At 35.7% G+C, this 15,324-nt stretch overlaps 1 long non-coding RNA gene across 1 annotated transcript in view; it reads right to left on the reverse strand.

Annotated features, from left to right (window-relative positions):
* Nucleotides 1–15,324, reverse strand: part of LOC133276864 (uncharacterized) — a 127,797-nt gene that overhangs the window by 38,510 nt on the left and 73,963 nt on the right. Inside the window, exon 5 of the long non-coding RNA XR_009746040.1 lies at nt 5,632–5,676. This is a non-coding gene — a long non-coding RNA (uncharacterized LOC133276864). The remainder of the gene's footprint in view (nt 1–5,631; nt 5,677–15,324) is intronic.

A 15,324-nucleotide genomic window follows, 5' to 3' on the forward strand; every position in this document is an offset into this window, starting at 1 on the left:
AGACATTGTAGGCTTACAAAACATGTCTGAAATGTTTAACTGAGGAGGAAAAGGGGGGAAAAAACCCAAACCACTGCTTACTCATCCTACCAACCCATGAGTTTTCAGGATTTAACCTATTCTTCAGCATTCCAAGTGTTGAGTTTCTGTATCGCCTTTCACGTTTTCTTGGTTTTTTTCCCAAGGCTGCAAATTCTGTTTCACTAGGTTACATAAAAGGGCAATCTGATCTTGCAACCACCATGCCAGAAGGGTCTGGCAATTACTTGTGTAGCCCACAAAGTCCTTAGCGTTGTACAAGAAGGACTGAATCATAACATGCCCAGGTCTCATTTGCAGGTGAAAGGCTTATCCTAACAGCCATATAGTCACTGCAGAAAATCTGAGTGATTTTGCTGAAATGAAATAAGGCCCCAGACCTTGCCAACCTAGCTTTAGCCAGAGGTTATGTTCTGTTTTCCAGGTCTGTCACACCAGTAGCAACCATGCATTCTGCCTTTCTCAACTACAGCAACAAATAAAAGAGCTGTAAATCACCTTCCCTTAAGATACATTTTTGTTGAAGGGAATTTCCCTGTATTATTATAATATCATGGAAAAAGACTATGCAGTGTGAACTTTTTAATAGAAGTATTTTTCGCAAACTACTTAAGATGCCCATGAAAACAGATCTTAAAGTTTAAGCATTCTTTGAGCAGCATTTCCATTGCACTCAAAACATGTTCCACCTGCACTGTCAAGTTACAAATGGTGAGCAAAAGAAATCCATACCACAGCAACTGTGTAGCCCATGGATTACTCTTGGAAGTATTTCTTCTTGCACAAAGGTGAACAACCACCTCAACACTGACACTGACAAATAGGCTGTCTTTCTAGTAACACTCCAAAGTGATATTTAAAAGCAAATAAATTCAATTATTTTGAAATTTACTTCTGTTGAAGACAGTAATTCATTTGCTTTAGGAAAAAACAGACAGTTAACCCATCTAACAGGGTTGTTCCACAGAGCACACTATTCAGTGCTGAACATGGGGTTAGTTTTCAAGAAATGTCATAGCACAACTTGCAATATTTTCCATGGTAATACTCATGTTAATAAGATATTGGAGTATATCATTTCCGGGTCTCTCTAAAGAGATGTAATTTTTATTACAGTTCAGTAGCATGAATGAAATTTTATCAGCTTCCATAAGCTTATTTTTTAATGGAGAGTCTTTTCTGCAAAACTGTATGCTTTTTACAAACAAATATTTACTGAGCTGCCCTTCATTAAAAATAAGAAAAAAATTATTTTTCACATTTTACATTAAAATGTTATTGCAAGATTTGATTAGCTTGTTCTTAGAATAAAAAAAAAATATTAATTTGATAGTACTTTTAATGTGCTCCAGCAACTTCTATAAAAGCTTGAAGCATGGGAATTAAGCTAACTTAAAAAAATTCAGAATTAAATAGCTGTGAACCTTAAGTGATTCTATTTATGAATATATCTCCATGTAGTAATAGACGGCTCAACCCACATATGTTTTTACTCAAAAAAATACTCTGAGTTCTTACTGTGGTTTAACCCTTACATCAATTCCATCAGGTTTCCCTATGAATGTATGCCCATGACTGAATGCCTGTTCATTAAGTGCCCTCAAATATACAAAGGTTTTGTTCTCTTTAGAGTTAATGCAGATTATGTGTGCTTTTTGGAAGGAGAAATATAAAAATCTTTGAAAAAGGCCCCTTTAGAGAATTTGGAAGTTTTAGCATGGTTATTTTCTGGTTCCCATGGTCTGCCTGTGCAGAATTTAGAAATATTACAGAAAACTTTTGATGGTTCAGCTGTAGTTTTGGATATCTTATTGCAGATCTGAATTTCTAGTAGGTAAGTACTACCCAGGAAATGAGGTTCTGTGGCCTTTCCATGGTACCTGAAATAATCCTTTCCTCTTGTATGTTCCTGTGAATTTCTTTCTGAACACCATATGTGAGGAAATTTGGCAGAATAGAAATGGCTTATCTAAAATACAGTAGGACATTTAGGATGCCTGCAGAATGCATGCCACTGAGTAAAAAGGTTGTCTCGTACATCTCTCTTTAGCTGAGTTTCACAGCCTACCTACCTCACATATCATTGCTGAAAAACATGCTTATGCATTCTTTACTTGACTCACGTGTGGCAGAAAATACCAGTACCAACTGCTTTCTTTAGATCCTGTGTTTTTGATTGAAGCAAACTCCACTGACAGATCTACTTGATAGAACTAGAAATTGCCCAGCAGCAGCTACATCCATCCAACATCAGCTCTGCTGTCAGCACACAGGGGACTGGTTCTCTTTCCCTGCAAGCGTAGCGGATCAGGGACTTCATTTCCCAAACGAGACTTTCAGTCCCCAAAAAGCATATGGCAAAAAGTCAGAAATATGAAACAATTAAAGAAGAAAATTATGAAAATCAGACTCTCCAATCTGTTTTGTGTAAAAGACAAAAAAAGTGGAATAAATCAAGGAGCCATTGTTGTTGAAACTTTGTAGGAATTTTCAGATGTCAAGCTGTTCTGTAAGTTGATACTGGATGCTTAAGGTTACCTAGGAAACTCCAACAACAATGATATTTTGGGCAGTCGTAATAAATGTTATTTAAATGAGAAGATATTTCCACTCTTTTGTATGTGCAATTATGCTAATTGAATTGAAAGAAAACTCTGACATTTCCAATTAGCATTTACTACAAAAGATATATATGCAAATATAACAGAAGGTAAATGCTGATTTAAAAAAATGAAATATGTAGTGTGGTACCATACCACAGCAGACAATTATTAAGAATGTTATTATCAAACTTTTCTTACCCAATATAAACGTCATCAGCAGTACATAGCACATACTGAGAGTCCTTGTAAAACATTTGAAAAAGAAAACAAGCTATCCAAAGATAATATAAACAAACACGTTAAAACATGATCAAAAATATAATGTAGTTCACGATGTTTTAAAAATGTGGATTTTGTTTTGTTTTGTTTTTGTCTGAAATTATTTTCAAAGCAACTCATACTTTAATAAATCATATATAATATTTGGGAAGGAAAAGGAGAAGTAAATCTTTATTGGAATGTTCTGGAACTTTAAAACTCTGAGAGCCCACTGATACTATTGAGGACCTAGAACAATAAAAGAAATATGTCCATCCTACTGTAGAAAAGCCTGCTGAGGAGGATGGAGAGCAAAAAAAGCCTTGTTTACTCCGGACACTGATTTCTGGCCCTGCACTGCAAAGTTAACAGTGAAAGTACAGCTAGATCATCAGCTGTCATTGCTAGCCTTCAGAGCATGTGTTTGAGTCTGCAAACTCAAATACTTCAGCCTGAACTGTCTAGAGAAGTGATTTGGGATAACTTCACTGCCCTGAAATGGATTGGGAAGCACCCATATATCATGATCTGGTGATACCCATAATAATGGATAATCACTGGAGCATAATAATGGGATAATAAAGATACTCCATCCTAAATTATCAGCAGAAATTTCTTTGCCATACAGACATTTTTGCTGACTAACGGTGGGTTTAAGAGGAGCCCATCTTGTTCTCCCCTTGATTTTACCTGGAGTAGCATGTGTGTTTTCTTCTTGGGTTCTGCCAATAAACTACAGTTCTCACATTACCTATCCTGCTGTGATCACTGTTAGGGATATAATTTAGATGATCCTACAGTTTATCTGGACTAATAGAGCAGGAAAATGTAGGATATGAAAATGACAATATTTTGATTTTCCATATTTTGATTTTCACCACTTAACCTCCTTCTTTGTCCTTTAAAAGGGCTCTGCAAAAAGATTGGAATAAATTATTTAGCTTATTGTGGTCTGGACTGCATGATATTTTTAATTTTTTCACTGATAAAACAACAACACTACTGAACAGACTGACACTTTACAGCATACATTGTGATAAGTGGAGCACTGAGATAGATGGAAGAAGGTTTGAGAGACTGATAGTAATTGTTTATATCTCATGTGTTTCTTACTATATTGAATTATTTTGCCATTAACCCCTTGCCATTAACAAGGATCCTATTTTATGAGTCATCAATGGCTAACAAATCTCATTTCTAAAGGACTAGATCTGGAGTTGCTTCAGACATCCAAGAATGTGTAGTCAGATCCTTCTCTAATGAAAAACGAATGCTCCCACAATAAAGACAGACAAAAAAATTTAAGGACAGCATGGTATAAGGGGAGAAGGTAATTCCCTGCTTCCCACTTAGGTGGTACTACATAGAGTTTGTGTTAATTTTTGATGTTTCCTTGGTGGCTTGACATGAAGTAGAACTACTCAAGCTTGGTAAACAAGTGCAAACTGAAAGTATGAGCTTTTATTACAGTCATTTAAAGAATCTCCTAGGTGTTACTGAGGAGATTCCTTGCACAGAGCTGGTCTCTGCACAATAATGGCATTGTGGTTACGCTATGGGCCAGGCCAAACCTGAACTCTTTGGGAAGGAGATCACTCCTGGCACTCAGCAGAACACTGAACAACATCCTTTGCAAAAAAAGAACAATGCTCTAAAACCTTTTGTCTAAGACCAATTCCTTTTAAAATTCCTACCTCCTGGAGGTAGAATTTGACTCTTCATGGTAAGAAAGATGTTTTCTCATTTTAGAGAAACTGTAGAAGCTGCTTAGATTCACCCTCAGACTCCAGTCACTTGTACACCAAAGGCTGGGTTGTGATACCCACAGACATACTTAGGGAATGATTTGGACTCAAAAATCCAGCAACCATCCTCCTTGCTCCTTCCTCTTGCTTAAAAAAAGGAACATCCATATGGCATTGGACTGTGCTCTGTTCAAGATGCAGGTGCAAATTTAGTGGATGTCATCAATAGATTGGTTGGGGTTGGACTACTAGACCCTCCACTCTCATGACTAATTAACCTGCTCATCCACAAATAACCCTCACATAGTTTTGCATGGCTTTAAATGAAGCAGAGTAGAAGTACACTATAAATTATTAGACTTCATGAAAAGTAGTGTAATTATTTGTTAATGTATAGTGAACCCTTTAATTTTTAATCTGAGCAGCCAAAATGAGTCTGTACCTTTTTTAACTCTCTCATACCACAAGCCTGATGGACTTCCCAACACCAAACACAAACTTATTTCATACTAAATGAAAGAATATAAGCTCACCACATTGAAATTCATTTAAAATGCAAAAAAGAGGATTTAGCTTAGACATCAGAACAAACTCCTAAACCTATGCATGGAAGCAGCCTGTTCAGGAAGGCTGTGAACTTTCTAACATGGGTACTTTCTAAAATAAAGTGGGAAAGTCTGTCAGAAATTACACCGGAACAGCTGATCTCCCTTCAGCAGGGAGAATGAATTAATGTTTCCAGCTCCCTTCCATATCAATTTTCTAAAATTTGTGTTTTTTTAAAAGTGATATTTTGCTAGTTTACATATAATGTTGACCTTTGTCACCAGAAATAATTTCATTCCAAAACATTTAAGATATTAAAAGAACGTCTTTTATTGAAAAAAAGCCCTACAGTTCTGGAAGCAAACTAATAATTTAGTCTTGGTTGTGTCTGGATTGTAAACTGCAAAGATAAAGTTGAAAAAAGGAAGGTAAGTACTTACTCATTTTGTGGTTTATCTTCAGCCCACTACCTAAAGTAAAAGTACCTAGAGGAAAGAACACCTGATTGTCTTTGTGATGACTTTTGTTTCTTTAATCTTTTCTTTTGTTTCTAGCTTTACGCTGGATGATGAAACAATCTCAAGTAATTCCAAAAATTGACCCACTTCCTTATCAAAGTGGACCTCACGAGGGCTTGATTCCTTCTTCTAGCAAAGTTAGTAGCAACCGAAAAATATGAGAAACAAGGTTAAGAGAAATTATAAACACTGTAGAACACGTTTCAGGGGTCACACACTGCAAGAAAGAAGTCTGAGAACACACACTGCAGAAAATATCCTCTAATTTGTAGTAACCCTAATTTATAATTTTGGAATTTCCAGAACTGGAAACCAGGACACGACAGGTCTTTTAAGGTTGGATTAGGCAAACATATGTTGGCAATAATAAAGATCCTGCCTGAGGACAAAGAGGTAGACAAATGGCCTTTTGAAGTTCCTTCTAGCAATATTTATTTAACACTCTAGATTTACTGACTAACTAGTTATTGTTCCCTGTGGAATAAAGACCCTTACACTTTGAATTACATTTTAATCCTAGATCCTAAATCAGTTTAAAGTAAATTAAAAGATGTTTGCTGAAAAGGTTTGGCCACTACTGTGGGTTTTTCCTTCACTACTAATAAAAGAAATATATTGCTACATAACCTGTGTTGTAAGCTAAAGAAATTACCTACTAAAATTCGGTAACATAATTAAGGAATAGGCTCGGCTGTTGATGCCTCTGCTAGGAGATAATAGATGGCAAGGAGAGTTACATGTGCTGAAAATATATTTACAACACATAAAGTTGCAATGTCCTATTACTGTTTGGTAGAACCTCCAGAAGAATGGTACTCTGTCAGGGCAATAAGTGGTTTCTTTCCCAACTTATTTAAAAATTTTCATATTAAAATATGTCTCTGATATTTCTGTTGATTGAAGCTTTAAAATATTTTAAAGTCTGGATGACTTTGGAACATGAAATCAGAGTACAACAATATGCAGCTCTTTTTAAGTTGCTCATGAAGACCCACAGAGCAGATATCACAGAGTCATTGGAACTGTGAGAGGAGGTCTCAGTGATGCATTTTGTCAGGTAAAGTGATGTGAGCTCAACTGATTTATAAAATTTCAGTGGTTTAGTAACAGTAACCATGTTTGAAAAACAAAACTTGACAAAAAGCTTTTGGGCCAAAGAAGGGGACAATGAAGATTTCCAATGAATTTTTATTTATTTGTTTATGCTATGGAGTATCAAGTTCTCTTGTGAGTCCTGATGCACAGTTTTATTTTCAGAATAAAATAAAGACATAAAAAAAGCTGTTTCCTTTGAAATACTGTTTATTAAAATATTCTCTGAATTTGGATTAACAATAGTGCCGTAAATATCCTTCAGAATGTATATGGTGAGCATAAAGAGTATATGCCACTTAGTCTAGAGATAGAGTGTATTGTATAGTCTGCTAATGTATAAAATGTTATGGAAGGTTCATTTAAAAAAGCAATGGTCCATCAAGATGAGCCCCCTGAATTTTCTTCTGACAGCAGCTGAAGTTGAGATATCTGGTAGTATTGGGATATCCTACCACCATTAAGAAAGACTGAGTGTATCTGACTTCTGGAGTGCTGGGGAAAGCCAGCACTGAGGCACTTGGCAGCAGTACTGCAGGTGGAAAGGCTTACGGAAGAAGTAAGTTTCTACATTCCAGAAGGCCTGATAAGTCCAATTTTCATAAAATGATTTATTCCACCTGAAGAATACTGTAAGAGAATCACTTCAGAAATCTAATTTTCTTGAATCTAGGCTCATCTAAAACATGCTATTTGGAGTCCCTAAAAGGCTTATAATAAATATGAATGCTGTTTGGATAAAATACAACACATATCAAATTAGAAGACAGAGGCATCCCTTCAGGCAATACCTGTAAAGGTTCTTAAGCTCTGTGGTTAAATATTTTGTGGTTTAGAATGAGCCAGTAGCTCAGCACCATGTACCTGTTTGCTCACCTCCCTCCTTCCCCACTCCCGGTGGGATGGGGAGGAGAACCAAAAGAATGTTAAACCCCAGGGGTTGATATAAGAGCAGTACAATCACTAAAGTACAATATAATAGTACTACCACTAATAAGGAAACAACAAGGGCAGAGAATATGAAATTAAAAGGGGAAAGAAAAAAAAAAAAAGCAGCAGTGATGCATAATACAATTGCTCACCACCTGCCAACCAATATCCAGCTTGACACAAGCAGTGATCTGCCTTTCTGGGTGACTCCCCTGAGTTTTTATACTGGACAAGACATGCTGAAGTATGGAATAACCCTTTGTCTAGCTGGGGTCAGGTGTGCTGTCTCTGCTTCCTCCGGGCTTCCCATGCTCCTCTTCACTGGCAAAGCATGAGAGACTTGAAAAGTCCTTGATCAGGGTAAGCGCTATTAGCAGCAACTAAAACATCGGTGTGCTATCAGCATTATTCTGAGACTAAAGCCAAAACACAACACTATCAGCTACCAGGAAGGAGGAAAAAACCGTTACAGCTGAAACCAGGACAAATATATTTGCAGATAGTTTATATTTGAAATAACTGAAAGGAGAAGTCGCAGGAGTAAGTTTCTGGAATAGTTTTCCAGCATGTGCTCAGCAGGCAAGGCTCCTATTTCTTATAAAACAACACGGTAATTTTTTCTCTAGAATTTTATGATGTGATCACGTTTGATTAACTAGAGGGGTAAATGCAGAAAGGCCTTTTAACTTTATTCTTAAACTCTTCCTAAGTTGCCTCATTATATCTGGACCACTGCACTAGTCAGTTTACCTGATTGGGTGCATATAAGTTATGATCAAGTACTTATTTTCTAAAGAATTTTATTTTATCTCTGGTTTGTGTATTTGATTTACCATTATCTCAAAATGGCATGGGAACAGAAGCTATGGCATGGGAAGACAGCAGTGCTGATGTTGTCATGTAGATGATACAATTCATGCAGTGTTTATATCTAGGGAAAGCCATTTTTTAGGAGATACATATGAAGAATCCAGCCATAATAACATTAACCCTCCTAGTCTTTGCAGTGGCATATGTTAATTATGTCTAAATAATTGTTAAAAGTACTTTAAAATACCAATTGGGATTACAGAGCTTTAGTTCATGGGAAAAGCCCTGAAAGAAAAAAACTATTTTAATCTCATAAAATAAAACCAGATTTTGTGGTTGTGGTGGGGGGTTTTATTTTACATTGGTTCTCTATTTCCTCAATAGACAGACAAAATAATTAAGTATATGCATTCCAAATCCTCTCTTGTTACTCATTTTAATAACAGGAGATACAGTAGCATATCTTGCAATTATTATCTTTATCATTTCATTTTCATGCTGAGCAATATTTTGCTGCACTATTGCTAAAGGCAAAATAGAGCAATATTTTTAACAGCATGTACCAACTTAACTATAATATTCAGCAGCCAAAGGGTCATCCAGAAGAGATGCCTTTGTAAAAATTTGAATTATCAAGAATTGGTTTATTACGATAATGTCCTTTCTAGGAAAACAACCATTTGCTTACATCAACTGAATAAGAAATAACTCCTGTAAAAATTTTTCCATATTATCAAGGTTTCAGACCATTCTTAAGCTCTAACAGCCTGTCCAGATCCAGGCCGTAGCTCAGACAAAGAAACAGGCAGATGTGGGAGAAAATAGCACAAAATATGTAAAGAGAGGAAGTGCTAGAAAACTGCGGCAACTTAGACTTCGAAGAATCCTTTTATCAGAAGATGTTAGCTGAAAGTTAAGTGTACCAAATAGGCCTTAAAAGCTAAGCATAGGAAGGACATCTATGTCATTCAACAATTCTGTCTAGACAGCAACAACTATTCAGAGCAATTTGAGGTCTTCATTATGTCTCATTTGAGTTGGTAAACATGTCTTTGTCTTTGTCCATGCAGGTGGTTTTCTTGATCATGAGAAGATACCTGTACTGGAAGAATCCTTCATTTGACAGATGAATGTCTAATAGAACTTTCCTCTGGGAAGACTGAACCACACAAGTTAATGCATGCAATGGCTTTACTCCAGGTGAGTTTAAACACTCTGAGAAGGCAGAAAATTTCTCATTTCTGAGTGCATTATGCAGACCCATAAACGAATTTGTAATGCACAAATGGAATCTCAGGTATGCTGATATTGATGGGACATTAACCACTGACTTCAGAGAATCAGGATCCTCCTTAACCATACAAACTTAGCAGAAGAGAGTGGAGCTTATGACTGAGAGCTGGCTCACTTCAAGCCTGGTGACTGGGAAGAGACAAAAGGTTCTTCTACACTTCACTTTGTATCCTTCAGTTGCTTTCTTAACTAGAGACATCATACTATACTATACAGTGTGCTGTACAGTCTGCTAGTCTCACTATTTTCCTGTAACCTGAGGGTATTATTTTGCAAATTGGACACTCCAGAAAAGTCTGTGTCTTTATTTTTAATTATAAGAGCTTCTTTCCTCACTGTTTCAGCACTACTGAGATGGGGTCTGATATGGCCGTGAAATGCAGAGAACTAAGACCTGCCACTAAATAATTCCTAATGCTTCCACAAACTAAAAAAAAACAACAACCCCAAAAAACAAACAAAAAACAAACAAAACTTGAACAAACTTAGATAATTCCTAATATAATCAAGCTCCTACTAAAGGTAGTATCATTTCAGTGACAGCAGCTTCAGATCTTAATTATGGAAGAGTTGAGCCCTTGAAAATCTGAATATCTAGTGGCTGTTTTCTAAACTTTTCAAATGGAGCAGGTTTGCATACCTATCAGAGAAACGTTTGGGGCAATCAGATAAAATGTGAAATAATTAAAAGTTATACTCCCCTAAAATACCCTTCACTGGATTACCCACACTGCTGGAATCCTAAATGTTTTTTTTTCTTTTTCCTTATTCTTCCAGAAAGTGTCATCTAGCTTTTATAGATTACTTTGCTATTGGCATAATTTATAAATTTGAACCAATCCAAGCAAATATAAACTAGCCTGTATTTTACTTGTAGCAAGGAAATAATCTTTTCCAGATTGCTTTCATAAAACACTAGGAGATCATTAGGTGAAAATGAAGCAAAGATGAGAACTCTCAGCTCCTTTTTATAATTATAAACCAGTGGGTTTATTTTTGCAGATTTTCTTTTTGCGAAGATATACATGTTTTACACCCTGCACATTTCTTAGCCAAGGATTTTTCAAACCTAATGCTTTTAGCTTAAAACCTTTAGTAAGAATATGTATTTGAAAGATTCTTTGCAAGCGCTGAGCTCATTCCATTTTACTGTATCAAAAAATGATTTGTTGGGGTCCCTTTCCTCTAGCTCTGGCTCCTCCACGATGAGAAGATAAGACTTAATTTCTGTTGCAGGCAAATTCCCTTTAATCTTCTAAGAGATTCTTCACATATAGAGAATCCTTCTTCTGCCCCACAACCAATACCAGAATATTTAGTAGGAAACATGTTCTATGGAGTGCTGGTTGGTAAGTTTTAGATTTTGGACTCCCACCGCAGAGAGAAAATCAGTTATATTGTCAACCCAATGCACCAACAGTTCAGTTTAATGTGCTGTGCAGTATGCCTATGCCTTTTCTTGATTAAAGGTAGTCCAAAAGAGATCCTGAAATGTTGGTATTTCATGTAGACAAAGAAGAAATACAAGTAACACACTATGTTCATAGTGTTATTTGTGAAAAAGCTTTGCTTTGTAGCCTAAACTGTATTATAGCCTGTCATGTGTTCTTGTTCTTTCTCCATTTTCTTGTTCAATAAAAGCAACAAAATCCAATGTTACAAATTTGGAACATATCTGCCCTTGTCGGTATTGGATTGTCTTGACTTATTTCAACATGAAAACAGGGATTCAATATTAAGGATCACCTAGGGCACCTAGTAACTTTTTTAATGGTTTACTTTCCTAAGAGATAAAATCAGCTAGAAAGTATTTATCAACTGGATTCTTAGCACAATGTTTGAAGAGTTACACCCTCTGCATATAGTAACACACAGACAGCTAGGAAATAATAAGGGAACCTTGTTTTTTGTACTTCAAATTTGAAAGATGGGAGAGGAGAAAAAATTTTTCAAGAGTCAGGACCCATAGTTTCATAACCAGTAAACATTTCTGTATGGTTCTGCTTTTGGCTGGTGTAGAGTTGATTTTCTTCATAGCAGCCTGTAGGGTGCTGTTTTGAATTTGTGACCAAAACAGTACTGATAACAGACCGATGTTTTAGCTTTGCTGAGAAGTGCTTACACAGCATCAAGGCCTTTTCTGCTTCTCACACCACCTCACCAATGAGTAGGCTAGGGGAACACAAGAGTTTGGGAGGGGACACAACCAGAAGAGCTGACCTCAACTGACCAAAGGAATATTCCATACCATATGACATTGTGCTCAGCAATAAAAGCTGGGGGAAGAAGGAGCAAGGGGGACATTCAGAGTGATTGCATTTCTCTTCCCAAGTCACTGTTATGCATGATGGAGTCCTACTTTCCTCAAAATGGATAAACACCTAACAGCTGATGGAAGTAGTGAATTAATACCTTATTTTATTCTGCTTATACACAGCTTTTGATTTACCAGTTAATCTGTCTTTATCTCAACCCATGAGTTTTCTCACTTTTACTCTTCCTATTGTCTCCTCCATCTCACTGGCAGAGGACAAGTGAATGTCTTTGTGGGGCTGAGCTGATGGCCAGGGCTAAACCATACATATATGCAAACATTGAGAAAAGATCAAAAAGAAAGAACTTCATTCCTGAGTACAATAATTTTTGCTTCAAACTTGCAAGTAGGAGAGATACATAAGTGGCATAATTCTTACTTCATATAATTATTTGCTATTTTTCCTCTTTGCCTAGACTAGAAACAGTCACTCCTGCAGATTTACTTTAAATTGAAAATTTCAGCAGCAAAGCACAAGTTAAAATAATTTTCCACAAGAAAAAGCTTCCGTCCTTCCTCCCAGCAAGGAAAAAGTCCACTTTCTTTCAAGTCTTTCTGAAACTGCAAAAATGGTTGGTAAGAATTACAGACCTCTGCATATTATAATCCTGCATCTGTATGTAGGCTCTGTCCTCATGACAGATCAGATTCACAGGGTATTATTCAGCCACAAAAAATAAAATCAGAAGAAAAAAAAAACTTTTTTCCCATGTGACAGAATTTGTATTGTCCCTCTCAAAAAACAAACAAAAGTTTCAAAATTCCCCATTCTGCACGTTAATCAAAATAAAAAAATGTAAAGGAAAAAATCAAACAAAATTTCAGTCCTATCACTGAAAACTTCCACAGTTTTAATAAGAGGTTAAAGGCCAAGTAGCCAAGTATTTAAGTCAGCAAGACACAAACATAGGAGGAGAAAAAAAGATTAGCAACCATGGAGAGGACAGAAACATCAATAGGTTTAATGAAACAACTACAGGCCAGCAAAAAGCAAAAAGGGAATAAAGTATTGTCCCTTGGGGGATAAGCAATTCTCACCATTATAAGGGTGACCCATTACTTTAAATCAACCAGTTCAAGCTGGACTTTCTGGTAAATCTCTCTCTCTGCTGCACAGTTACAAATATCTTGCCTATGTTTGTAGTGATATACTAACGAGTATATCCTAGGTCCCAGATGAGGTCTTTCTATACATTTAGCAAAGAAACATCATCAGTATGACTATTACTGCAAGATTTCCTTGGAAGGTCTTTCTTATGTAAGTAATCTTTATTTTTCTAGTAATTTCATATTTTATTTCACAGTAGTAGAAACCGAAAAATAATGAAACAGCAGTAAAATTAGGAGTTTAACATCTGTAATATGCAAATCCTTATTGGAAATCTTGTAAAATCACATTCTGTTCTGCTGTTAGTTTTCCATTTACAACTCTGACTTATTTGACCTGTTTGTAAACAGCCATGTAATGCTTAAGTGCAATGCATATAAACATTATTATTACAAATACTACTACTTTTGCTACACTACCAGTATTATCTAAGTGATCCTTATGGGACAGATGCCTATTCAGTGAACTCTCTCGGTTGCAGGTTTTTTTATCTGGGATCAAGAAAGGGTCTTCAGATTTGCTGTGACTTTTTTGTCTGTATGTAACATAAATACTTAATCTAAAAAATAATGCTCATGCAAGTCTACAATTCAAAATGTCTCTCATTTCACTTATTTTCATTACATGGTGTTTCCAGGCACTTGTGGAGTTCTTAATCATTTTTCTGTTTGTTTTGTGTTTTTTTGTTTGTTTGCTTGTTGTTCTTCTTCGCTTAGAAAGATATGTATATTCTGTGGTCTAATTAACTATTTTTTATTAAAGCTCTTCCATTTGTTTCAGCAGGTCAAAAGATTAGGAGTCCTTGAGTGCTGTAAGAAAGCTATTGCAGAATATACCATAAGCCTGTATGACATAGGGATTTATATTACACCTTTAAAAGCACAATGAAGTTGCAAAATTGTTTGCAGTCCTGTGAATTAGTGTAAGTTGACTGCTGGTATGCACTTTGACATTTACTTGGAGATTTTACCTTTATTTTAATTCAATGGCATCAAATAAAATGCATGTGATCTAAAAGAGCTGTGTTGGGGGTCTTTGCAAAGGAAACAAATACCAAAACAGATATTACAGCTACTGTTTCAAACTTATCTGATCCTTTTCATAAAATTCATGTTACAGCTCAGGAGAAATACAAAAACATATGTTGGACATAGGAAACATCCGAGAAATGTGAAGAGTGGGCTTGAAGAAATGTAAATTAACACAGTTTAAAAATTGTGGTAAACTTGCATAACTTTAAAATAAAATTGATGATGTTTCCTGATCCTGGGTAAGTTTAGTTATTAGGATAGTCTTACCTACCTAGAGTTAGGACATACATACACATAAATGTCCTCTAAAAATGTCCCTTTAAAAACTGTTAGATAAATATGGGTTTTGTATCTATAGTTGAATAAAATGATTAAAATAAATACTTAAAATAAAAGCTTAATTGTTTTAATATGGGAAGAGCATAGGTCCTTTTTTCCTTTGTAACTTTTTTTGTCAGATATTGCTCATAACCATCAAATATTTTATGTCTATGATTATGATTGGAAGCAGAACTGTTCGTATGATCTTCTTAATGTGAAATATGAACATTTAAATGAAGTTTTTGAAAAAGAATTTTAAAAAGTTGGTTGCTTTTACTCATTTGGGTTGGGAGCAGGTGTCTCAGCTAGTGCTGAGAGTAAGAATTTACCAAAATGTAAATGCTTAATTCACACTTGAAAAATTTTGCTCATAATAAAAATCTAGGCATTGCTCTCAGATTAAAATTCTACTTTACCTAACTAATGTGCATGCAAAAAAATACATTTGAGTTTTATGAGTTAAGATTGTGAAATTTGTCCAGTGTGTGAATGCTTTGAGTGCGTGATAAAAGACACTGATTCATACTGTTTTGAAAAGAAAATCACAGCAAAACCTTTCCCTGAACACCCATTGGAAATGTCTGTCCTACACCGTCAATTTCATTATAGTGGCAGAAACACTTTTGCCCTGAGTGCTTCTTCCAGTCCTGGTTCTTAATTGTTGTTATTTGGCAGCGTGAAATATTGATGACATTGGTCAAAAAGATTGACAGCTG

Source organism: Pezoporus flaviventris, unplaced genomic scaffold (genome assembly GCF_033815535.1).
Source record: "Pezoporus flaviventris isolate CSIRO_AGI_PZ_B2104156 unplaced genomic scaffold, CSIRO_AGI_Pfla_v1 ptg000047l, whole genome shotgun sequence".
Taxonomy (NCBI): Eukaryota; Metazoa; Chordata; class Aves; order Psittaciformes; family Psittacidae; genus Pezoporus; species Pezoporus flaviventris.